The sequence below is a fragment of the Tyto alba genome, unplaced genomic scaffold (assembly GCF_018691265.1).
Source record: "Tyto alba isolate M040663 unplaced genomic scaffold, T.alba_DEE_v4.0 Super-Scaffold_46, whole genome shotgun sequence".
Taxonomy (NCBI): domain Eukaryota; kingdom Metazoa; phylum Chordata; class Aves; order Strigiformes; family Tytonidae; genus Tyto; species Tyto alba.
In genome coordinates, this window is record NW_024881322.1 from 4532825 (window position 1) to 4557329 (window position 24505).

The window sequence follows — 24505 nt, forward strand, 5'->3', positions numbered from 1 at the left end:
TACAGCCCGGGACTGGCAGGACCAGAGGTGCTTGGGCAGTCCACACTCCTAGAGAGATGTCACGCTTCATCTCCTCTGCACACCAGCTGCTTCTGCTCCTCCATTGTTTCCAGAGGAGGCAGGAACGAGCAATTGGAAATCTGTGCACATACTGGCCAATCTGTTGTCCCATTATATCCCTAGATCTGCCCTGACTACGTCTAATGCAATAGTGAGCTCAGACACAGGTCACTCTGTGCATTCAGAAACCTGTGAGCAATTTTAAAGGAAAAGCAAAGCCTTCAACAAGATGGAGTTTTGAGGGAACTAACAATTGTATTCTATATCTTGTAGAATACATGCTTGTGATTTGCAGAGCAACTCCAATGATAAGCAAAAAGCCATTTGTAGGGAACCAGAGGGCTCCTGTGAGGTTTTGCATGTTTCACTCATGCTTTCATTTGGCAGCATGAATGCTGGAGAAGAATACACCACTTGATTTTGTTTCCCCTCCATCCCATTTTCCTGGACCTCTGCAAGTCAGGATCTTCCAAGAGAAAAGTTTTGTAGCAATGACAAGCTACATCAGGTAGACCTCCAGGTAAATGGATAGAGTCTTGTAGTGGCTCAGAAAGTTCACTGTTCTCAAAGTGAGTCACTCTGTTATTTCCTCCCTCAGATTGCAAATGTCATTTCTTGAGTTTTTCTCTCTATTTTTCATCCATTGCCAAATGCCCTTTAGCTTTTTGGAAAACAGCAAATAAATATGACCCTGTCATATTATGGGTTAAGAGGAAGAGCCTAAAAGAAAAGTAGGATTTGATGTAAGTACGGCATCAACCAGCTCATGTATTCATCAACTAATCTCAGGCAAGAATCCTGAGACGCTTATCAAGTTAAACGCTCAGTTCTTTTCTTTTTTTTTTCCCCCCAATTTTTTCCTGTTGTCTTGGGATTTGTTACCTATTCAGAATAGTCATTAATTCTTGTACCGGTAAATAGGAGTACTTTGGAACCACGTACTGGCTCTTCTGGGTGACTTTTCCTGAACAGTTCCATTCTTGATCACTGCAGTTCAGTAGCAAAGCATTATGAATTGAGGCTTCACGAGTCCATTATGAAACTCCTCTCTAGATACAAGATGTCCTAATTTCTGAACAATGTGGACAGTTGTTGAGTTTTTTGGCATGGTGAGGCTCTCGCTCAGGTCCTCCTCACTATGGCTGTAGCCATAAAAGCACAAATATTAAGGACCTGTTATTTTTCCAACGTTTTCCTGCAACCCCCCTCAAAGCTCACCAGAGCATCTATTTTCCAGTCAAAAGTCACTTGCTGCTGTCAGTAGGGCACTAATGAGTTCTCTTTTCTGACTTGGCAGTGAAAAAAGACACAGGGATAAAGCCAACTTAGGTATTTTTTCAGTGCTCTTTAGTGCAGCATAGATGTACACCCTGTATATCCTATCCAGGTTGGCAATACCAGTTTGTGTTCATGCTGGAATGGCTAAAGCGGTACAGCTTATGCGTACAAGCCATTATTTAACCCCTGAGAGAATACAGAAGAGCCTCTGCTGGCAAGTTGTAGCCTGAGCCTCCAGCCACCTGCCTGTGACTGCTGCACCAGCAGTAACCTCAGGAGCAGGATGGAAGGCAAGTGGGTTTCCAGAAACTATTTTTCTGTCTGTTTGGAAGTCCATTTTCAGAGCCTGTAGAGAAGAACAGGGTTGAGCAGGCTGCTCAGCTGTCCTTCCTCACTCCAGAGATGCCTGGGGACCTCATCAATACCTGAAAGTTTAAGCAGAAACTGAAGTTCTTGAGGTTCAGGTGATTTTGAAAGGCTCTGGGTAAGAGGGCCTCTTTTGCAATGTACTTTCTCTTCTCTACGTGTGCACTCATCCATGCGGTACAGGCTGGAATTGTAAATCTTGGGCAGAAGAGTAGTCTTGTGAATGAGATTCAGTCCTAGGACTAGGGAGGAAAAGGTTGGCATTAACCTTATCCATTATAATTGGTTAGTCTCTGTTTATAGTCAGTGGTCAATGATAGGTACCAAAAGCCATACAGCCCACCAAGCTTACCCACCTTTTTTAGGATGTGATAACTGCCCCCAGTGGTGGCCAGTCCCCACCGGACTATACAGATAGTCTCTGTACCAAGAGTAGATGCTTGATATCTAGAAGACTAAATTTGGGTAAGATGATTGCCCTCCTACATGACGAGATTTTGTTAGTACTTTAGGCACGATCGCCAGAGACTACACCCAGCTTGGCCACTGTAACCCCTCATTTGGTATTGCACCCTCCATTTCTTGGGCATTGCCTTTCTCCGCTGACACTGTAAGAAGCCAAAGATTGGCCGCTCTGGATCACAGCAGTCAAAATCTTTCTTTCCTTTCTTCCCTTCAAATACCAGGGCCATCAAACTTTATGTCTGAGATAGCATTTAAACTGCAAAATAGCTTTCCTTTCTTATTTATACATACATTCCTTTGCCTCTGCTCAAGCTGCCTGGATGTCAGGTTTTGGCAACCATGGTGCAAAAGAACCAGGTAGGACTGGGACTGGTGGAGGTTGCAGTCTCACAAAAGAGGTCAGGAATGTCTTAGGGATAAGTCAAGCTCCTCGGAGGTAATGAGGAGATTTAATGAACCAGGGTCACGAATTTTACTGGAACATGGTAAGGCAGGGATGCATGTTACCAGTACTCGGAGACAGATTTGCAATGTATATTTAGTTGCATGACACCCAGGCTTCATTTGCCATTGAGAGGGATGCTGGGGAGTGGGGAGGACTCTCAACAGATTATTTTTGTCCATCTTAAAGACTGTGTCAGCCTACATTGTTTGTGGGTTTGATCTTTATGGCCTAATTTTCAGAGACAACTCTCACCTCCAGCCCCAGTGACTCTAACTATACTTTGGAGGATTTACTTCCTGTGAATTCTTAACTACCGTAAATTGCCCTTTTGATTACACAAGGGGGAAATATTACTGCTGTACATAAGAGCTGCGGGATTGGACTCTTGAGGGTTAAGATTCCCCTGGCTATGATCAGCTTCCCCATTTGGTCAGCCTCCAACAAATTGAAGACAAGCAGAGCATCAGCATACAATATACAATTACATTTCTGACACATTGCATCTTGCTGTGCCATCTCTTCTTAAATCAAAACCTGTTTTCACTCTTATAATTTAATAGAGCATGATATGAAGCCTTGAATAGAAATCATTTCTTTTAAATTTGACTGAAAATAGCTTTCCTTACACAGTGAGCTCATGGCTTGTTACTTTATCTTATGGTCAGTTGGCTTCCCCTTCACACATACACATATTTTATGAAGTGGATACATACAAATGAGATCTCTAAATTATTAATTTACTTTGTGTTTTATTTTAACAGTTTTCTTTTATAAAAGTTCTCAGGAAAGGAGTTGACTGTTATGCAAATGCACATTTTGCAGACATAGCACCTATTCTTGTACACAGTCCAACATAGTCAAGTATATACTCTAATGCTTTTCATTTGAAAAGCACTAGCTGTAATGGCTGCCAAGGAAGAGTTCAGTTTGCATACTTTTGGCACCTCTGGGTTTTGTTAATCTCTGTGACTGTAAATTTGCAAAATAAGTTCTGTAAATTTTCAAAATAAATTGTATACATTTGTTGATCAGACATAAGGCCCTGTTCTAAGTGAAAACTAGCCCCTGTTCCTAATGAGTCGGGTACCTAGAGTGAGGTTGTGGGAAAAGCTCTATATTTTATTTTCCCAGCCCTTTAAGGCAATACAGAGTAGTTTCAAGACTCAAGACTGTGCTACGTTATCTTCTGCTCTCCAAGGTTTTCTGTTAGCTCTAGGAAACAAATATCTGCTGAGAACACTCTGTACAAGTCCTGGTCAGATGTCTGGCCACTTCAGGCTCCACTTATGTCTTAAATCCCTTTACCCGCATTTCTGGTGTGATTGCAGGCTATGATAACAGTGTTTTCAGCCACTCATTGCAGGAGATCTTTGTGTTAATGAGAAAAAGGAAAGAAAAACTGGTTTCTACATTTTGGTGCTGTGGAGTTGTAATTAATTAGCCCTGTGCGAATTTTAAGAAGTTGAGTGAAATTGTCTTCTTTGATCCGCTATTAACAAAAAACTTCTGCACAATATAGTCCTGATTATTCAGCCTAGCAACGTCATTCATACAGGTGCAGTTTACCCTTTCTTTTCATTTTCTTTTGAGCATTTCTAGAAACAGCAACACTAGACATAAGTAATCCATCAATCACATCTCATGGTATCTTGGTAACTTTTCTCTATACTGTATAGCTTGGGTCAGAATGAAGTAGCCAGGAGCATTTCTTATTTGTGGTAACTTTAGTTTGTTTTCCAAAGGGTGCAGAAAATAAAGTTGTCCTTCATTAAATACATGTTAGCAGGAAAAGCAGACTAAGCGGCAGACGATTTACGTCTATTCTGATCTGGAACATGAGTTAGGATGGGCTTACCTCTTGGCAACTTCACCCGTACTGAAAAGTGTGCTTAAGTGTCCTTCTGTGTACAGTACAACCAGGTTTCTTGTCCCAGCATGGATTGTCCATTTTTATGCTTACACATTACAGCAGAAAACCTTGGCATTCGGGTAGGCAAATGTTTATTATGAAGTACAGGTAGTATTTTAAAGAGAGCTGTATCTCTGGGTCAGAGGTTCTCTGCCATATCTGTCAAAAACTAAGTTCAGTCAAATGAGAAAGCCCTGCTCATAGTGCCTCATTAGCTTGGCATTGGTTTGCAGGACCGTGTGCCACCATGGCCCATGTTTGTTCAGGAGAGCTGTTGCACCAACAGTGATGCAACTGATTACTCTGACAGCCTGAAGAGACTTGCAAGAGGATTAACACTGGAGAACAGAAAATGCACTTGGCACAAATGATCTCATTAGAATAGATTTATTTATGGAAATATGACAAATTTGAAGGTGTCACTTATATGTGATAGGTTGCTTCAAGAGCGCAACACATTTAACATATATGCTCTGTGAAGGATATTCAGGACCAATGCATTTAATGTGGTGGTGAAAATTAATAAGATTTGAAGAAAAAAAAAAAAAAAGAAGACAAATAAGAGCCAAGGTTAGATTGCATGTATTTTAGAAGCTGTGTCTGTTGACTCTAAAAGCTGTAACATTGGTTAAAGGGATTTTGAGCTTGTGTGCAGGAAGATAAAATGTCAACAACTTGCAGAAGTCTGAAATATTAGAGTGACATTAAAACAACTTGATTACACCTCACAAGGTCAATGTGACTTTTCACAAAACATTTGTTACAATGTCCAGAAATCTGCTGAACAACCAGATTCAAGTATTTCCTCCCACAACTAGCCCACTGTGACTGGAAAAAAAGAAGAAGAAAATCAAAGTACAGTGTCTTGCGCAGTTTACTAGCCAAAAAGACAAGTGGCAAGTGGCAGAAGTTGGATTCCTTTATCTTGTAGTCAAAGGGAAAATAATGGGAGGACATGTCCTGTTGCACTTACTGCACAGTAGCTTGTTTTTGCACTCTGCAACTGAAACAAGAGACATGATCTTGATCTTCAGGGTAAACCTGATCTCCACAGAGACCAACACAGAGGTGATAAGCACTGAGCACTTCAAAAATACAAACCTTGCAAGACAATTAAGATCATGTCCAATTTCATAACATTGTGATAGAGCTGGTCTGTCAGCACCACAATTAGCCACATGTAAATGCAAAACCAAGAGTCTGTGTCAACTCTGCTAAGCGATCCCTCACCACAGACAGAGTCAGAAATATCCCAGGAGGTGAGAGCTGACTCAACAGCTTGAAGCTCCCTTACTGTCAGCAGGGACTTCAAAGGTACTGAAGTACAGGGCCCACTGAACTGCTGTTAAGATTGAGAGCGTGGATCTCATTTTAAGGAAGAGCCTGTTGAAACTTAACAGGAGAGCTATGTTTCATGGAAACATCCCACCTAACATTAAGAGAACAGTACAAAGTATTATGACTGAGCACCATAAACGTCAGCGTTATAACCTTAACTCTGCCCCTTGGTCCATCACAGTACCACTTTGGGAGGGCACATTTTAGGATACACAGCTGACTGTAAGGAAATCCTGGAAAGCCTGTAGCTTCCATTGACATGTGTCTTAAAATATTTCCCCCTGAGTCTCTCAAACTGATCCCAAGCCAGCGGTCCCTCCCCACCTAAAGCAGCAGCCTTTCTCTTCTGATACCCGTTTCTTGTGGAGTCCAAGGGAGGGGAAATTCTGCTGCTGCTCTGTGAATCCCCTAGGTATTCTGAGAAAGACTTTTATAAAATTTACTATCAGCTAAGCATTACCTGGTTCATGTAATTCCTGGAGGCTGTGGGAGGTGAGAGTTCAGAGAACAGCTATGCCTCTACTACCGTGAGACTATATCTTTTTCCTGCTCCAACAGGCAGCAGGAATGTGGCACAAATGTTCTCCTTTCACTGTTGTTAAGCTGTGGCCAAGAATGCTACAACTGTAAACACATCAGCTTAATCAATATTAACTGAAATTGCAAGAATAATTTCCACCGGTTAAATAAAAAATGCTTTCACTTCAGGTGAAGGCCGGCATTTCAACCACAAAGTTGATGTCAGTTGGTTGTTCATCATTTTGTCATATTTTAATTCTCTGTTATAACTGGCTTATGTATTTTTGAAAAGAAAAAAACAAACTAGAAATTTCACCTGTTCTTAGTGGTGAGTATTTTGCTGTACGGCTCCTGACATTTGAATGTACATATAGCCTACCTGAACAAGAACCTTAACAGAAGAACTATGCCCAGTTCCTCATCAACCATTAATAATGTTATGGTTAACCAGTACCTGAGCACTGTATCATAAAGTAATGTGCTGATTTTGACTCTTTGTAGACTGCAGATCCTCATTATTTGAAAAAAAAGGTTTTATGTAGGTGGCTATCTCCATTAATGAAGCTATTAAAATCTATTTAGCTTTTTCTGGAGGGTACTTTATCTCATTACTGTTCTCTCAACTTAAAGAATAAAACAAACAAGCAAAAACTACAAATCCAGTCTCATTGTTTGCAGTGTCATGATGAGTTAATATCCTGCTCGCCAGAAAGTGAGCAGTGATGCTAATGCTTCTGGTCGGGCATGCTCTTTGCCTTCGTCTAAGGGCGGAGGGGAGGAGAGGGGGAGGAACTCTAATGTTCATTAAAGACACGCATCACTGTCACAAGAGAACGGCAAGTCTTCACACCTCTCTGCCTACACCACAACAGCAATGGCCCACCGTGGTCCTCACATGCCAGCAGCAAGAAGCTTTTGAATGCAACTTGCCTTTGTAGGCAATCCTGCATTTGAAGGAGAGGCCAAAGCTGTGCTGTTGACTCAGACAGCACTGCCCATAAACTGGTAGTGTAGCACATGTGTGAGGATTTCCAGGGCTCAGGCCCAACATAGTTGTTCCTCACACAGGATTTCACTCAGCCATGTCAAGCGAGATGCTACCACACACCAACTTGTTTTGCCATCTGAACACTGCTGGAAGCAGACTGAGATCATCTTTCCTCATTAGCTAGGTCATTGAATGCCTAGCCAAGTTATCGTGCCGTGTTATAACATGCACACTTCAATGCTTAATCGCTTCTGACCAATAGCCTTCAAATTACAAAACTAAGGACAGATGCCAAATTTTTAGTTTTCTTTGCTGAAAAATGCCCCAAACACATGTTCTATGATACTTGGCAGTCTGAACGTGCACCAGGTCATTTACTCAACACTGAGATGGATTGGCAGCTCTAAGAGAAACGCCCAGACATTCCTGTTCATTTCTTGCCACTTTGCAGGACTCTGGGGGATGACTGTAATCCAAGAGAGGACTCATAAAACCAGAAAGAGGAAGAAATAAAGGCCAGATACACTGGGGAGCCCATGAGACCAGAGAACAAGCTGTTTTGCCAATGACTCGGAAGTAACCTCCTACCTTAGGAGGCATTATATTGGGTTTTTTTTAGGGGGCAGGATTTGAATTAATGAGAGAATTGGTGGCTGTAAATAATAACATTGCTATCTGGGAATTTGTGTAGTCAAGAAAACCAAACAATCTATGAATGCTCATAAAAATTGATAGCCGCTGAACTGAAGCAACATAGAACTTGGTGAGTCAGATCTCCAACGCTTTTGTCCGTAGCAGGTGCAGGTGCTGGCGCAGAGGTGGGACTCGGCAGCTGCCAGGGATGGGGCAAGCTGACAGCTGGGTTCAAACCTGGACATCACCAACAAGCCTGAGAGAGAGAAAACAAATATGCCAAAGTGGTTTTAAATGAGATGATTTGTTAGTGATATCAATCAAAAAAAGACAATTTGACACACAACCACTCTCCTCCTCTGGTTTCTGAGGCAAAGCCTTTGTGTCTGCAGTGCTATATTTTAGCATAGCGTATTCTGCATCAGTGCAAAATTGCGTGCCAAGGCCCTTCCCTTTGTCCTGCCCTTCTTCCGCTTCTGGTGAGATTTCAACCTATATGGATAAATAGTGTTTTAGAGATCAGACCTGCTCAATCCTTGTTTCCTTCAGTGCATGAACTCAGAAGGAACAGCATCACACACATTGTTACTTTATTAGATGACCTAGGTGGAAGCTGGAAGTGCTGCTGGAGGCAGATGGGGGGAAATACGACACAAATCTGTAGAAATTCAATATCCATTTATTCTGCTGCTCATAGAGCAATGTGCTTACCTGAGACAACACTTCCAGTGAACTTAAGCACCAGGTTCTGCTTTGTAATGATGGCGAGACCTAACAGCAGAATTTCACTGTAACATTCTAATGGTTAAACAGGTTCTGTTTCAGAAACCAGAAGTATGACAAGAATTATTATGATTAGTGAGTGTTGTTATACTGCCTGTTTCCTAGATGTGTTGTAGCTAATTTTAGCCAACGCATCAACTCTTCGTGTAGTCACATGAAAACACACCAGTCTATGAGGAACGTGCACAGCTACAAGCTGGGCACATTAATTTTAGATGTCTGCAAAAGTGGCTGATTCCCTTTAAGGACCCCCTCCTCTCTTCTGCCCTCCAGATTGGCCTGAAAAGCTGTGATCACAGAAAGTACTGCTCAGGGACCGGGAGATGCGGGTCCTCACTGAAGGTATGTTCAAACGCTGTTGAGCTCTTAATTATCGTGTTGTAACACGGAGGAAATTGTTGCAAGACAGAGTCTCAGTTTTAATGACATGACCATGCAGCCCATACCCCGAATCCAGCACAGGGAAGCGTTTGCAGAAGCTGGGTTAGGCATCTCAACATAGCCCAAGATTACCACCCAGGGAGGAGAGCAGAAATAACAAGAGTCAGACATGCAGTCATTTTGGCTGAGCCCTGAATCCTTCATTCATTCCAAAGACAACTTCGTAGATGACTAAATGACAGGTTTGCTTTTGAGATGCAGCGATTACTTCTGAATTGAAGGAATGGTACCAAGATTGATAAACTTGCCAACCACTATTTAGGTGGGCTCCCAGGGAGATTGTAGTACTGGCCTAGGGGAAAACCCACTTTTTTGATACTAATGATTAGGGTGAGTTCCTGGGTGATGCTACAAAGGTTGCCTCGCAAGCATGCAACAGTGCTACAGTCACCAACAGATAGGAGTTTCTGGATGACTCTTCAGTGACCATTGCAGTTGGATCTCACCAGCTGTGGATGAACCAGTGGCCACTGTCACCCTTTGTCACAGTTTGAGGACAAGGCAAGATGACTGAAAACAGGGGGCTTGGAAAAGGGGATGATTGCCTGGGTCTGTCTAACACCGAAAACCTCTGCTTTGCTGACATTCATGCTGCTATACCACGTATTGCTGAGTCCATTGGCGTGATTCTCACAGATGCTCAGACTAAAATTGACCACTACAGCCACTCAGGCTGCACGACCGCACAACCTGGGCCTCAGGGTTTAACCCACAACCTTGCCTCTGCTGTCTTTCCTGCGGGCTGGGAGCATATCAGGACAGTCCTGAGTGAATGGTGACTTTTTTTTCCAGCTGAGGTACATCAATGTGAGAAAGCAATCAGACACAAGAGTTCTCATCAGGTCACCAGTTAGGGTAACATATCATACAGGTGCTAGCCAGTCTGCGTGTGTTGTTCTTTGTCTAACTTCATATTTTGCATCTTACAGTAGTCTGGCCAGTCAAGGTGGGAGGCATCTCACCTGACATCAGATGTCTCCATCTGAGCTGTCCTTTGTCATCAGCTGAAGAGAAGTAGGTACTTGTAAGGCATGAGTCATCTGCCCTCTCAGATGTCTGCATTGGCGTGAGATGACTCACTCTCTTCCCAGTGACTACAAAGGAAGTTCAAACCAAGCTCAGATAAAGACATTTATGTTGTAAGGTCTAAAGTTAGATGAGTCGAGGTGTGTCAATGGCCCAGTCTCACTCCTGATCTGTCATTTCTAAATAAAACAATACATTTGCCCTGCGAATGATGTCTAATGCCCACCTACTTAAGTGGGCACTCTCAAACTGGAAATAGCCCAGTTTCAAATAGTGTTTAAAATATCTTATGGAAATGCCTCCTGTCCCTGGCTTCTGTTTAACCAGCTTCTATCTTTTTCTGCTGCTTCACAGTCATGTCTCCCCATTATTTTTTAAATTGTACTTCTCCAGCCTTCTTCTACTCCCAGTGAGCTGCTGCGACACTAAATAAGGATGCAAGGAGTGGACACAGCAAAGAGAGAAGCTAAGACATGCCACTAATTCTGCCAGCTGTATGAAATAAAGTGATTACCCAAGGGATTTTTTTTTTTTTTTCAAATCTAGTCTTTTTTATTTCTCAAAAAAATTAGTAGTAACTTATGACAGCAATACAGACTTCTCCAACAGAGTATCTTAGTAGGCAGTGTCCCTTTAAATTAGACTTTTCTAATCCAATAACTAACTTCATCAAGCAGCCAAAATCAATGCTTTGTATTAGACATGGACCCAAACCCATTATTCAAGCACGTACCTCCCTTCAGCTTTTATCTCCCCTCGAGGGTTTTCATAGTAAAGCAGGCTTTTTTTTTTTTTTTTTTTTAATTAGCCCTTCTGCCCTCGAGTCTTCTATTTGATTTTCCAGTATCCAGGGAAGTTGGGTTTTTTTTAACTACTCAAGCCTTGAATAGAAAATTTGCCTCTTAGTTCTTCATTACCAGTGATAATAAAGCTTCATGGAAGACATTCCAGTGATGCAGAGACAGAAGCGCACAAAGGCAAAGCAACACTTCAAAGGGGCATTAGCTCTGATATCGGAATCTCATTCATCTAACTCACTCCTAAAGGACCAGTTAACAATTCACAGGAGCACAGTTCACACATATACATCAAATGGCATGAAAGGCCCTTCGGTTCAGCAGAGCTGCCTGATCTCAGTGCCCTTGAGTGTGTGGAGCTTTATGAGTGTCCTTGCTGTATTTTTATTTTTCCTTGACTTCATTTGGTTTCATATGGACAACCGACCACTTGCTTAGCTGTTCCTGTGTGTGTTGTGGAGGACCCAGAAATGACTGTACAAGGAGTACAGTTATTGTACGAGGAGCAATCTGCATGTTTGCAGTCTTCCCATGTATGCTGAGCAACCTGTGACCACTCACCGGCCAGCGACATGACTGCCCAGGAGTACACCTCTGTATCATGAATGCTGTGCCTTTGCTGTTTAATCATGGTGTACCTCAATGTACACATAATCAATGTGTAGCTAATCAGTGTACATATATTCAATGGGCATGAGTATGTGTATCGTGGCTTGTCTTATCCACTGGAAATATTGCATTAACTGTAATTTTATTAATGAAGTAAGGGCATCGGAGCGTATTGGCCAAGGGACTCCTCAAAGCCAAGTCTACATGCTGGACTCAACTGCTATCAGCGACTGGTGAATCTGTATCATGAGCATCACCCTGTAAGAGCACTTGTGAGCTCAGAGCAGCTCAGAGGGGCTCATCCCAGCGTCCCATCATTGAGGCAGAGGGGCTTATCCCAGTATGGGCTCATCCCAGTTCGGGCTCATCCCAGTATGCCATCACCGAGGCAGAGGAGCTCATCCCGTGCTGCAGCAGCCGGGGTCCCAGCGGCAGAAGGGCTGTAAGATTGCTATCGCCGTTTCTGTTATTTCCATCCCTTGCACAATAAACCCGTGAGCCAGCCTTGAGTGCTGGTGTAGATGTTGCACCTCTGTGGTGCAAAACAGTGTGGTGCTGAGCTGGGTCAAATAGACACACCCTCGGTAATTTCATGTTCTGGCAGGTAACTAATGTATCTGTCTCCTTCCCTTTACCAAAGGCTTATTTCTGTGCTTAGCTGGCAACTGCCAAAGTCTCCACACCTTGCTGAAAAACTGGGATGTGGAAACTGAGACGGAGAAGCTAAAGCTTTCAGCAAGAGAGAAGCTCAGGAGCCAGCACGAGTGGGAGCAAGGCCTTTGGTGAAGTTTTACCTCTGTTGTTTTCAAATTAGGCACCATTCCGTGAAGAAAACTCGATGCAAATTGCCAGCAAGTTGTTTTCTGGAGCACAAGGCAGTTTCAAGCAGTAACTTCAAAAGGAAACTGTTCTCCTTTTAGTGAAAGAATAGCTCTGCAACCTAAAAGTAGGCATTTAAATATCTATGCAAATTATTTCACTCACTGATCATTTTGCTGCTGCTAATGAGTTCATCCATATATTCCCAAAATCCCCAAAGCCTTCAAACTTCAATGTTGCACACTTTTGCAGAAAGCCACAATAGCAGATGAAAAACTGCATATGTTGAAATAGTGTGAAGGAACTGAAATGGCCTGATATAGCTGTCAGACAGAATGTTTTGCCTTACTTTCTTGGTCCAATAGGGTAATTTTCAAAGTTAATTGCTTCTTAGTGTATGCCTGACAGAAGCGAGCTGCAGACCACTACGGAGGGCTCTGAATTGTGTATTAATTTTCACACTTACTCTGTATGTTTTCATATTTAAATCGGGTTGCCACAGAATCCCTGATCCGTCCTGCCAGGGGGCTCCCGACAAAAGGAGACTTAGGGCAGATCTTAGCACCCTCCTACGCGCCTCATGGGTTTGGAGATACGGTTTTCTTCATTCCTCATCCCCAGCATGGGAGAGAATTTCCCCTGCAGTTGTGCGTGCTCCCCTGCCACGCATTCCTGCAGGGTCCACGCACGTGGGTGGGCTGGCCCCACAGGCAGATGGTTGGCTTTGCAGCACCCCACATGTACCTATTTCTCTTTCAGCTCTCTGTTGGGACTCAAGGAGCTGTGGCTGGGAAGAGGAGGATCACAGACCAGCTGTGCTGTGCTTCAGCCTGCTGTAGGGATGTCCATGCTCAGGGGAAGGCCTGGCTATCTTTTCCTTGCCTCTCAGTAGCCCGTCTGGCTCTAGGTACACTAAGCCTACAGGCCCACCCTTGAAATCTTTTCACAAGAAGTATCAATCTGCAGCAAACCACCTGCTTTTTGGCCGCTTTCTATGCTTTTCTGCACAGAAGTGACTTGAGCAAACACCTTAGCCTTCAGCTGGCAGCAAGCAGAGCAGCCTACAAGGAATATGGACTGAAGCACCGGTCTTTGTGGCCAGGTCCACCTTGCCTCACGGCCACCCTCCAGACCTGATTCCCCTGCAAGGGCATGGACTTAGCTCTCCACAGCTGGTGGGAGTCCGTGGCGTGCCTGATACGCCGAGGCACGTGGGCACCAGGGGCTGCCCACACGCCTGTCACCCACAGGTGGGCACGCCATCTCAGCTTGTGCTATGTTCCATCCTCAGAAAGAAGGTATCTCTTTGTTCTCCGTTTTTTCCATGGGTTGTCAGGTTAATGGTGGATTTTAGCACGTTGCCTCATCCGTGTGTGTTTCTGGTGAGTACAGTAGGCCAAGCCAGGCTAATTCATGCTGTACTGGAAAGTAACTGGAAATCCCCGGAGTGGAGTGTCCCTGGTGCTTGTTCCAGCCTGTGCTGGGGGTTCCCAACCCCTCTGACCTGACACCTTACCTGCTCGTGTGAGCACTCGCAACCATGGTCAAGTCCAACCAAGGCAGTTTATTGTCATAAATCAGAGATCTTTGCTAACATAAGGAGGACGTAGGGACACAGGCTTCATAAATGTGTGAGCCAAGGATTCTGTGTGCTCCATGTTCTGAGGCTGGCCGGCTGACAACCTGCTCAATATTCTGCTCTTAAAAATATGTGCCATGAATGGCATTTTTGATACAGATGATTTGCTTGGGACATTGCTAGATGGCTGAAAGAGACGTTTCCCTCTGTACCCAGACCTTAGTTAAGAGCATGCTAAACATGCCAGGTATGCAAGGTATTAAAAACAAATACTTAATTCTTATGAACTGTTTAGATCATTAGCACATCTAAAAGCGCCTCAGGAAACAGGACTGCCTCAAGCCTTTAGCCTATATTTCTGCTCCAAGGCAAAATCAATTAGATGTAAAACATTTTTGACAGGCATTTTCCTAGTCTGTTCTTAGAAACCTTCAGTGACAGAGATTCAATAAGCACCCCGGGCAATCTCCACCAGTACCTCACAATGCCTAGAGTTAGGAAACTTAACCTTCTGGTCTAAGTCTCCCTTGCTGCAGTTCACTTTTTGTGAAGAAGTTCACTTCTCCTGGTCCAGCCTGTGGTGGAAGGTCTATTCCCTGCACATCAGCAGCAGCATCTTTGAGATCTGCAGTCCTCATTCTTCTCAATCTTCTGTTTTCCTTTCTCATCTCACTGAGCACTGTCCATTTGTACAGTCTTTTCTCATCAGTGGTGTTATCTAGACATCCCTCCCCTCCTGAGTCATTGCGTTCCCCTGAACTACTGAAATATATCAACTGCTTTTTTTGGTGTGCTGTTAGATGCTCCAGCAGCTCTGTGGTACTCACAGTCTCTAATGTACGACACTCGCTTATCTGTGTGGATCAAGTGCCTCCCTTTTTTTCACTGCAGCATGGTATCATCCATGCAGGTTAAACAGGGAACCATCACCCTTAGGTCTTTCTGCAGAGCTTCTGTTGGGTGGGAAGACCAAGAACTACAGAAGTAAAATGGCTAGTGCAGTCCCTCCAGATCAGAGGCAGAGGTGGGAACAGGTAAGAGAAGATTGATTTTGGAGAACTGTGTGAAAAGCAGGGAAAGGCCATGGGAATGCAAGTAGCAGGGGTTCAGAGGAAAGCCCACAAGCTGTCTGTAGGAGTTCTTGTTGTCAGAGTTGCAGCCAGTTCCCAAACCACCCTCCTACGTCCCAGCCTGGCCTGGAGCTTTCACACTTTGCTCCAGACAAAACCAAAGCAGCTATCCCAGCATTTTCAGCCTTAAGAAGTCCACGAGGTGATGAAGGCTGTACAATGTCACGCTAAATGGGGACCTTGGGTCACCCAGATACACGCCTGGAGCGGCATATGGGTGGTTTTCTGCCACGCTGGAGCAGGGTTCAGAAGTGAAACCAGCCGGCAGAGCAAACCCTGCCATGCCCCAGGGGGACGTCAGCCCTGGCTCGCGTCAACAAGCAGTGGTCCAGTCAGGTAAGCTGCCCTCATTGAAAGCCAGATCATTTGGAAATGAGAAAGTTCGGGTTTGAAGAAAGCCACCTTTTATTTCCCCTTAATGCCCTATTGTTTGTCAGGCTCTGACAATGCTGGATCCCATGTGCACAGCATCCGTGTCGGGTCGGAAGGCGTACCCTGGTGAAAAGATGCACAAGGCTGTCATCTTGGCTGCGGAGAGACAAAAGCTCCAGGAGGCACTGCTGTGGGGAGCAGAGGGGACGTGGGGCCTTGCAGCTGTCACGCTCCGAGTGAAGCTCCCTATTCACTCACCTCCTGCCATCCGCGCTCATCGGGGCTCCAGATATTTCCCCCTCCCTCTCCTTATCACTGATGAGCCCCCAGGGAGGCTAATGCCATACCCTCTCCTCTGCAGCATGAACAAGAAGCTGTTCTGAGCTCAATTTAGTAGGAAGCTTCACACCACTAATCAGAAAAGATCCAGGGTTTGGTTGGGGCTTTGTTGTCTGTTTTGTTGCGGGTCTGCAGCGATGAGCTGGCTCTCGTGCCCCCAGCAGGGTTAATTATTTATGAATGTTCCACAGAGACCAGGTTCTGTCGAAAAATGATTAAGCCAAATGCTCGCCGGCTGCACCGCTTGGCTGTTGTGGCAGTCGTTCTCGCTGATTGCTGGCAGAGCAGGGTACGGCCCTTATTAAAATAGGTGGACTACCTAATTGCCTCCTCTGGGAAAAAGAGGCCCTTTCCAAATCCTCACCTGCTTGGAAAATATCAAACCTAAAAAAGCTATTTATATCTATCTTAAAATACATACACAGGTATTTACATGGCTGTAGTTAATGCATACACACTAGCATGTGCACACAGGCATTAGAGAAAGGTGCTAATGATGTTTTGAGTATCTTCTGCATGGTGCGAGACAGTGGGCGGGCCGGTGCCGTGGTGGTGGGTGGATCTCACCAGGCACCACAGAGAAGACAGCTCGGTACAGATGTGCAAGGGGAGAGAGATGAGTAGCTGGTTCCCTTTGCGCCAGGCCCCGACGGATAGTCCCTGCCTTGCTGCACCGTGGTGTCATAGACCTTCTCCCAGTCTGTGGTCCCACAGGCCAGCCCCTCAGCAGGGGCATAAGAGAGGCTGATCGCTCTGTATCTGCAATATTTTGCAGTATTTGCACTCAAAAAAAAAGCAAGACCTCAGTTTACCATGTGTCCTGGAGCACTGTTACCAGTATTTTGCCCAGAGATTTCTGGGGAGGGCTAAGACTGGTGAGTGGTGTGTCCAACTCAAACCTTTATTTCCTATCAAACGCTCATACATCCTAGACACCTGATGTGGTACAATCAGTGCCCTGCTGTAGACATGGGACAGGGTGAGGATGGATGAGGCGGGGACATTGACGCAGTCACTATCTTCTGTTGTGCAGTAAGTGCTGACAACGGAGGCTCCAATATGTGATGGAGACGTATGTTGCGAGTCCATCACTCTTTTGTTATTTGAACATCAAATTTTGCTTTCCTGGATGGCAGGTCTCTCCAGTTCAAGACTCGCTGCAGCTCCTGTTCCGATGGCTGCATGCAGCTTCTCCTCTGCCACTACAAAGATAGTGGGCTAAAAAGAGAATGAGGAGGCACAGCAGCCATTTCTGGTCCTCCCATAAAACTGTTTTTCTACAAATTTACCTAGCTGAGCTAAACTTTGGGCACCCATGTCCTCCTGTGTTAAGTAACATATTTCATCACTGGGTATGTTTTGGGTGAAGAAACACCTTTCACTTATTTGAACCTGCCTCCTGTTAATTCCGTGTATCTCCTGTGTCAGAGGAGAAGGTGAAAACCTTTTTCCTGTTCTCCACCTTCGCATCACTCATAACTTTACAGATCTTTAGTATCCCCCTATGCATTTTCTCTTTCGCAGGAAAGAGTCCCCAAAACATTTATTAATGTTAAGTTTTATCCACCAATTTACTTCCTGCTCCTCTTGCAACTCTTTGCATGTGGCTTTCGTTTACACCACCTATTAACCTGAGCTTTCAGACCCAAGGAATTGGTGTATCTTGGAGACCTAGCTCGTGTACACCACAAGTGAGAGTAGAGTCCTGCTGTGTTGGAAAGCCAGTTCAAAGCAGGTGGATTTATAACTCTTCTGAACAGAAATTCCTAAAGATTTCAGAAGCAGCTAGCCCCAGTCTGCTGGCTGAGCCTTGGACCTTAAAAGAGAGAGGAGCCACTCCTGGCAGCTGATGGCTTTGGGAGAGGTGCGGGTCATTGATCAACGTGACTGGATGCGTTTTCTGCTCTGCTGTAGTGCAGGGATAGACCTGCACGAGACATGTAGGGTCTTGCCTTACTCTGGTTTTCAGAGGAAAGAGGCTCTTTCTGCACTGCCACCAGTCTATGATATTTAAAAGCCTTAAAACACTGGTAGCAAAGGGCAGCTGCCCAGGGGTTAGGTACAAAAATAATTTGGTTTTGTCCTGGAATGCAGTTCCTCTCTTCCTAGGTTTTACAGTGTCATGTGCCACCAGAGCAAAAGGAAGATGCCTTTATGAAGGCCTATAAATGAAACATTTACAAAAAAAAAAAATGGGGCAGCTACACTTAAGTGATCCGTTGCTTCTCTCTGCCCTAGACATGTCCCTTACATGCCCAAAAGATGGTTGAGGTGAACGAGGTAAATGCTGAGCTGTGAATTCCTGAGCCACCCAGCCTGTTACTAATTACCATGATTAAATATTGACACAGTGACTGCACACAGGGCTCCCAGGCAGAGATCAGTACCCCTCCATGGCGGCGGCAGAGAAATTCAGACAAAGAAACAGTTCCCTGAGCACTTACACTGCAAGACCCCAATCCATCCTACGGCTAGCATCCCCTGGGGACCGCCAGCAGATGTGAGAGCTTGCACAGCTCTAAGCAAGGGGCTGGTGGAGGTCAGGAGGCTTCTGATCCAAAATCATTGCCTTTGGGATTCCCCTTGCTGCTGCCTCCAGCAGCTGGTAGGGCGAGCGGGACGAGGCAGCACAGTGGGATCTGCTTCCCCGCAGCAAAGAAAGGTGGTCACTCAGAAGAGTAGGGTTCTGCTGCTCTGGCTGCCAACCCCGGGGCATCCTTGGGGAAGCTCCCCGACTGACCTCCCAGCCCCCCTTGGCTACCTCCCTGTACCCCTGCACAGGCTGGCAAGGCTGGTAGCTGCGTCCCCGCACACTCTCCCTCGAGCATCTTGTACCCTGCTCTTTCATGGGTCCCAGGTAAGAGATCAGGACAAAAGCCTATAAATATATGCTTGAGATCGCCCCTGTTCATGAAACCATTTAATCATACATCTTGAGTTAAGAGTGTGCTGCACAGGGATACACAGACTCACCCGACATGGGAAGATTTTGCTCAAGAAAGACTCGCCACCAGAATGGGGAAGCCTCTGGAGGCTGTAGCTCTTTCTCCCCTCCCCTCCTCTTCCCCAGCACTGCTGGTTAATGTGCTGGGCTGTGTGCCAGGGGAGCAGATGTACTACTGCATGGGTTCTCCTCCCCATAGCATGGCTGTGTCCAGGGCTGATTTTGTCCATGGTCATTTTTTAATACAGCAGCTGACTTGGCCACAAGTGCAAAATAAAATTTTGCAGAAATTGGCAATTGCAAACCACCCAAAGCCATCTGCAGCCCCGAGCTCCTCCTCCTTTGGGAACCAGAAGCAGTATCTGCAAAGCTCCCCTGTATCCAGTGTGTGCACCAGCCAAAATCCCATTTCTTCTTCATTGGATCTTCCCTCTTCATCTTTTCAAATCATATTGGTCAGCCACAGAAGCCAGGATGAGTCTGCACCAGGCTAGTACTCTTTAAGCATCAGAATATTCATGTTCTCAGCTCAACACTGCTCCCATGCTAAGGTTTTTTATGAATGCTGCTTGTTACTTGTGTTAAGAACACCCACTACTCATTGTTTGAAGCTCTAAAGAACTTCTGCTTTTTGGGCTAGAGCTTTCTTGTTCTGATGCCAGGCAGAAAAGTACTTTCCAGGAGAAACATTTAATTTCAGAAGTGATGATAGAAGTGGTAGCATTTGAGATTACGTTTTCCGGAAAACACCAAAGAAACCAGTTTGTCTATTAATACAAATTGTTGCAAGACACCAATTTCTCCATTCCCCTGGCTTCGCACTGCTGTGTCCAGCAGCTTTGCCCCGGCAGGGTGAGGGGCTGCAGCCCCCGCAGCCGAGGGGGGCCGGCCAGACCCACCCTGGCTCTGGCTCCCTCCCTTGCTCCCCCAGGAGTGGTTGGGATGGGGGGAAAGAGGGAAGAAGCTTTGCTGCAGCCCCTTTCCCCATGGGAGGTCAGAAACTGCAGAGAGATGGAGGCAAGCAGTCGGAGAGAGGACTAAGGTACTTACTCGTGGTGGGGTTTTATCCCCTTTTGGTGTAACCTGTGCTGGGGATAGCCCATGCTAGGAGCTAGTGGCAGCCCTGAAAGGCATTCACAATACCTCCTTATTTGGGATGAGGAGAGGAAAAAAACAGGACACAATGTATTTATTATCTACCCCAGATGTAATCAACAAGCTGTTAATTATCCAGCTGTAGCATATACAGCTGTAGCATACATGGCTTGTATGGGAAACCATTGTCTAAACAAAATATCAAGGATGATATTCCTTTGGCTTGTGGTTTGCCTGAGCTTTAGTGTGAGCCTGGTACCTTTCCAGTTAATCAGAGCTGAGCTGCTCCTCTTGGGGAGAAGCCTGAGCCCCCCCAGGTTTGCGGGTGGGTTAGGAGAGGGGTCAGGGAAGTTAGGTCGTGTTCCCCTCCACCTCAGACTCGTCCCCTGGCTCCAAGGGAGATGCTGGGGCTGAGGGGGTTATTCTAATTCAGACATAGGTCCCACACATCTGCCTCAATTACTTGTTTTTAGCAGCTGAGAGCTGCTCAGTGACCAGTAGCAGGAGAACTTATCCAGTAGCAATGACAGGGACAGCAATGTGGGAATTTGTAGCAAAGGAAACACACTTTGTCCTGATTTCTCCAGGTCCTCTTGTGACCTTGAGACAACCAAAAGGAGCTTCAATACAGTTCTTGCACTTTTAATGATTACCTTAATATTAGTTAATTAACACAGTTGTGAATTCAGGTACTTAAATGTTCGTCGTTGTTCATGTGTAACCACCTGCAGTTCAGGGTTAGCCACGACTCAGGACGAACATCCTTGTCCATAAACAAACAGCAGTGAAGCACATCCAGGAGGACTGACAGACCGTCATCTTAGGCAGCTTTTTGACTCGCATTTCTTGCAGCAGTGGCTTCTTCCCTTGCTATTCATTGCCACTTAGGAACATCAGCTACTGATGTGGGGCCACGAGGTGAACCAGCCTGGGTTGGAAATAACCTCGTCTGTATGGGAGGTTGTTTTTAACACAAATCAAGTCTCCAGTACTCTTTGTTGTAAGGCCTGACAAATAGTCTCACTGGCACAACTGAGAGAGCAGGGCTGGAGAGAAATCAATGGCCAAATGCAGAACGGAGTCCCACTTGAGCTAGACTGCCTCCAAAAATGTGTATGCCATCCAGGTGCTATTGTCTGCTAATGCTGCTACTGCTGCTGCTGTGCATGCAGGGGCTGCCTATTGCACACACTCTTCAAAATCCATTTTGGCAGTGTGGTGATATACGCACCCTAAATACTGAAAAACTGCAACTGCTACACGTCTGCTGAAGAGCTGAATGTGCAACAGAGAAGGCAGCAGTTCAAATGATAGTCCCAAGCCTCGCTGCTGTTGGATCCCCAGCGACTCTTTTACCTAGTTCCCATTTTCTCTAGCTGTATTCCCATTTCATTTATTAAAATGCATAACAAAGAACTTCTATCCTTATTTATGCAAATTTGCAGCCAGAACTTTAATTATTGAAAGAATAGCATTGGCTTAAGTACAACTGATCTGAATTTTCTGATGAAATGCACCCAGATTTTACTCTCCCCTTGAGAATAGCTAAATAATTGGTAGTAACTTATACCTCTACAAATCAAGTACCTATCATCCACCTGCATTTTTTTTCCCTTCTTTCTAATCACCTTGCTCTCCTGCTTTCCAGTGGAGAAACCTCAAATGCTTAAGTTTAGCCTGTAAAAGCTGTTCATGGGCTGGCACAGGGTGTGAGCTGAGACAAATGTTGTCCCAGGTTTCTGTCACTCCAGAAACCATCAGTCCAACAAAGCCAGAAGCTGGTGTTACATTAAGGCATCTACAGCATGTTCACTCCTATAAATACATCACTTACAGTGGACACCTCTGTGGGTTGTCAAGGGGCAGGTTTGTATTTATGGCACCTATTGAATAAAAGGAGGGAAAATTAATTTCCTGTTCTGAAATGACTCTCAATTTTATCAAAGGGAAAACTACATCACAAGGCTGACTAGCTGCCTGCAATTTAACATACAGAGCTTTCCTATTTAGCCATTAAACAGATTATTCTCTGCTGGATGGATGTGTCATTCCTGTTAATGTTAATGATAGTCCCACATATGCTGTGACAGAATAAATGCCAAACTACGTAAACCATTTACTCCCTAAAGGGAAATGCAACTCTTTCAAGCAATGTAGGAATCTGCCAGCAAAGTGGTGGGAGCCCAGGAAGAGTGGAGAGAGCTTCTAGGGAGGCTGGGATGTAGGGAGGTTGCTTTGCCAGCGAAGCCAGCCAAAGATGTTCCCACCCAGCCAGTCCCTTTGGGCTCTCCTGCTCCCGGGGTGGGGGGGGGGGGGTGGGGGAAGCAACTGTAAATGAGCTGCTAACACGACTGAGGTTTAAAACAGCCCTTCAGAAGAAACCAGAAACGTGGTTGCCCTCGTCGGCTTTTAACCCAGCTCGTGTCACAGTGCAGTTCTGCAGGTAGCCGTACCAGAGGCACCGGGAGCCGCAAACTGTGGCTGGAGGCCAGAAACGAGCCATTAGGGCAAAGCTGGGGAGAAAACATCCTCGGCCGGCGTGGGAGGGAGCAGGCGAGGCAGAGGATGTGGAGCCATGCCAGGGTGCCTGCCTTGGCACCACGGGGCATGTCTGAGCCCCCTCCGCACGGTGACCCCGGCTCACAGAGCTGCGGGTGAGCTCTGCCTCGGCGGCAGCTCGCCCAGGCGCCGGCTCCGGCGGGGTTCTCGCCTGAGCCTTTGCCCGGGCTCGGAGGCAGGCTGGCCGGGCTTCCTGGGCCACGGCCACGTCCCTCAAGGTGCATCCCTGTCGCCCGCCCTCCGGGGCATCTCCGGCGGTCACGGACACGTGCCAGGGCAGCATGACGGGGGACACCGTGACCCAGGAAATCCTGAAGAGGGAAGGAGAAGGCTTTGCCAGAGCATCTCTAGGAGCTCTCTGTGCAGCTGTGTGGAAAACATAGGCATGGTTCGTGTCAAGATAGAGTATGGTGTGGTAAGTGTAATTGTCGTACCCTGTGCGGATCCGGGGTGAGTTGTGATCACTGTGACATGTATAGTAAATGTAGTGAATGTTGGAATCAGATTGAGAATGTGTAAGAATAAAAAAAAAAAAAGTACCTTTAACTTGAAACACTGTAAGCACTGCTGCCTTTTAGAAACACTCCTTACACCCACCCCAGAGCTGATGCAATAGCTGTTCAGAAAAAGCCTGCCGAAAGCTGAGACCCTGAGACTTTTAAAGGACCCGAGGAGAGGAAAGCGCACCAAGAGGTCGAAACCTTCAAACTTCCAAAAGATCCACTGGGAGGAGGACACTACCCCAGCAATTCAAAGGACCCAGTGGAAGAAGAGCAGGATGACTATCTGATGGAAAGAGTCTAAGAGACACTGCTTTTAGAACTCGGGGTGCGTTGTGGCAGAGCTGAGGCTCTCCGCGCCCCCAGCGCTGCTTTGCCTATTGCTTCTCACCCTAAATTGATTAAACCCAAATAAAATTATATACTTTTTATAAAAATTGGCTTCATTCATTTATCACAGCTGTAAAGCAGGTGGTTAGACGGACAAAAAGAGCAGGAGCTGGATGAAAATCAGCTCTCAGATTCACGGATTAAGTTGAAGAGGAGAGTGGGATTTTGGTCTTTTATGAGGCTCTTGTAACCACTGAGCTATGTCAGTAAAAGCAGTTTTGACTGTGTGCTGTCTTTTCACGCAGATTTCCCTTCCTAGCAAGTTTATCAGTAAACAAGCCCAGCAGCACTACTTAATACCCTGAGTGCTAACTTGCCAGGGGATCAGAGCCACTCCGGAGGAACTAAGCTTGTCCTGCCCAGCATCTTCCCAGGGGATGCAAACCCAGTGCGTACCCCCAGTAACAGCCCACCTGCAGACCTGGAATACTTCCACCCCTTCCACCCCCTGTACTTTGCTACCAAACAAGTATTTCTTTACTTTAAGAAATAAAGAAGGTACTTGCATTTCTGAGCTAGCCTTCATGGTGTGAATGTACGAACACGTCACATGGTGTTGAAGGAATGCAAGCACAGCAGAGAATGGAAATTAAAGCAGGCTTTTGCTGCTCCCACATGGAACCAGTCACTGGATCAAGTTGTTTCCTCCCCATGTAGGTTTTTCTTCCATGGGTGAGTCCAGCCTAATTCAGATGGAGCCTGTCATATGGTACCAATAGGATGTGAAAGAGAAAATAACCAGGAGGGTCCACATTGCACACCTGGCAGGTCAAAATCTGCAAGCCCTGTTCGGTTTCTCATGTTCTCCTGTTTCTCAGGGACTGCTGGAGACTTTGCAGAGTCCTGATGTGCTGCTGTGGCCAAGACAGCTCCAGAAGCAACATTGCTGCTTGCTGGTTGCAGGCAGTGGCTCCTGCCGGTGTGTTTGACCTGCTCTTCTGGCTGGCTGTGGCTTGCTGAGCCACAGGCCTGCTCTGCCAGCCTTTGCTGGCTACAGCTTGCTGTAGCAGTAGCAGCAACTGCAGCTGAGAGAGGGGAAGAGGACAGAGGACCTTTCAAAGGGGACTTCATGGAGAAATGCCCACCTTAGCCAGGAGGGGCTGTGCTGTTTGCCAGGGAAG

General features: G+C 45.8%; 1 long non-coding RNA gene across 2 annotated transcripts in view; it reads left to right on the plus strand.

Moving 5' to 3' along the window:
- Window positions 1-23211, plus strand: part of LOC116961166 — a 46679-nt gene extending 23468 nt beyond the window's left edge. The window contains exons 3-4 of one of the 2 annotated variants that reach the window (XR_006166862.1): window positions 9058-9126; window positions 10645-23211. This is a non-coding gene — a long non-coding RNA (uncharacterized LOC116961166). The remainder of the gene's footprint in view (window positions 1-9057; window positions 9127-10644) is intronic. The other variant, XR_006166863.1, reaches the window with a different exon arrangement.
- Window positions 23212-24505: the final 1294 nt, after the last annotated feature.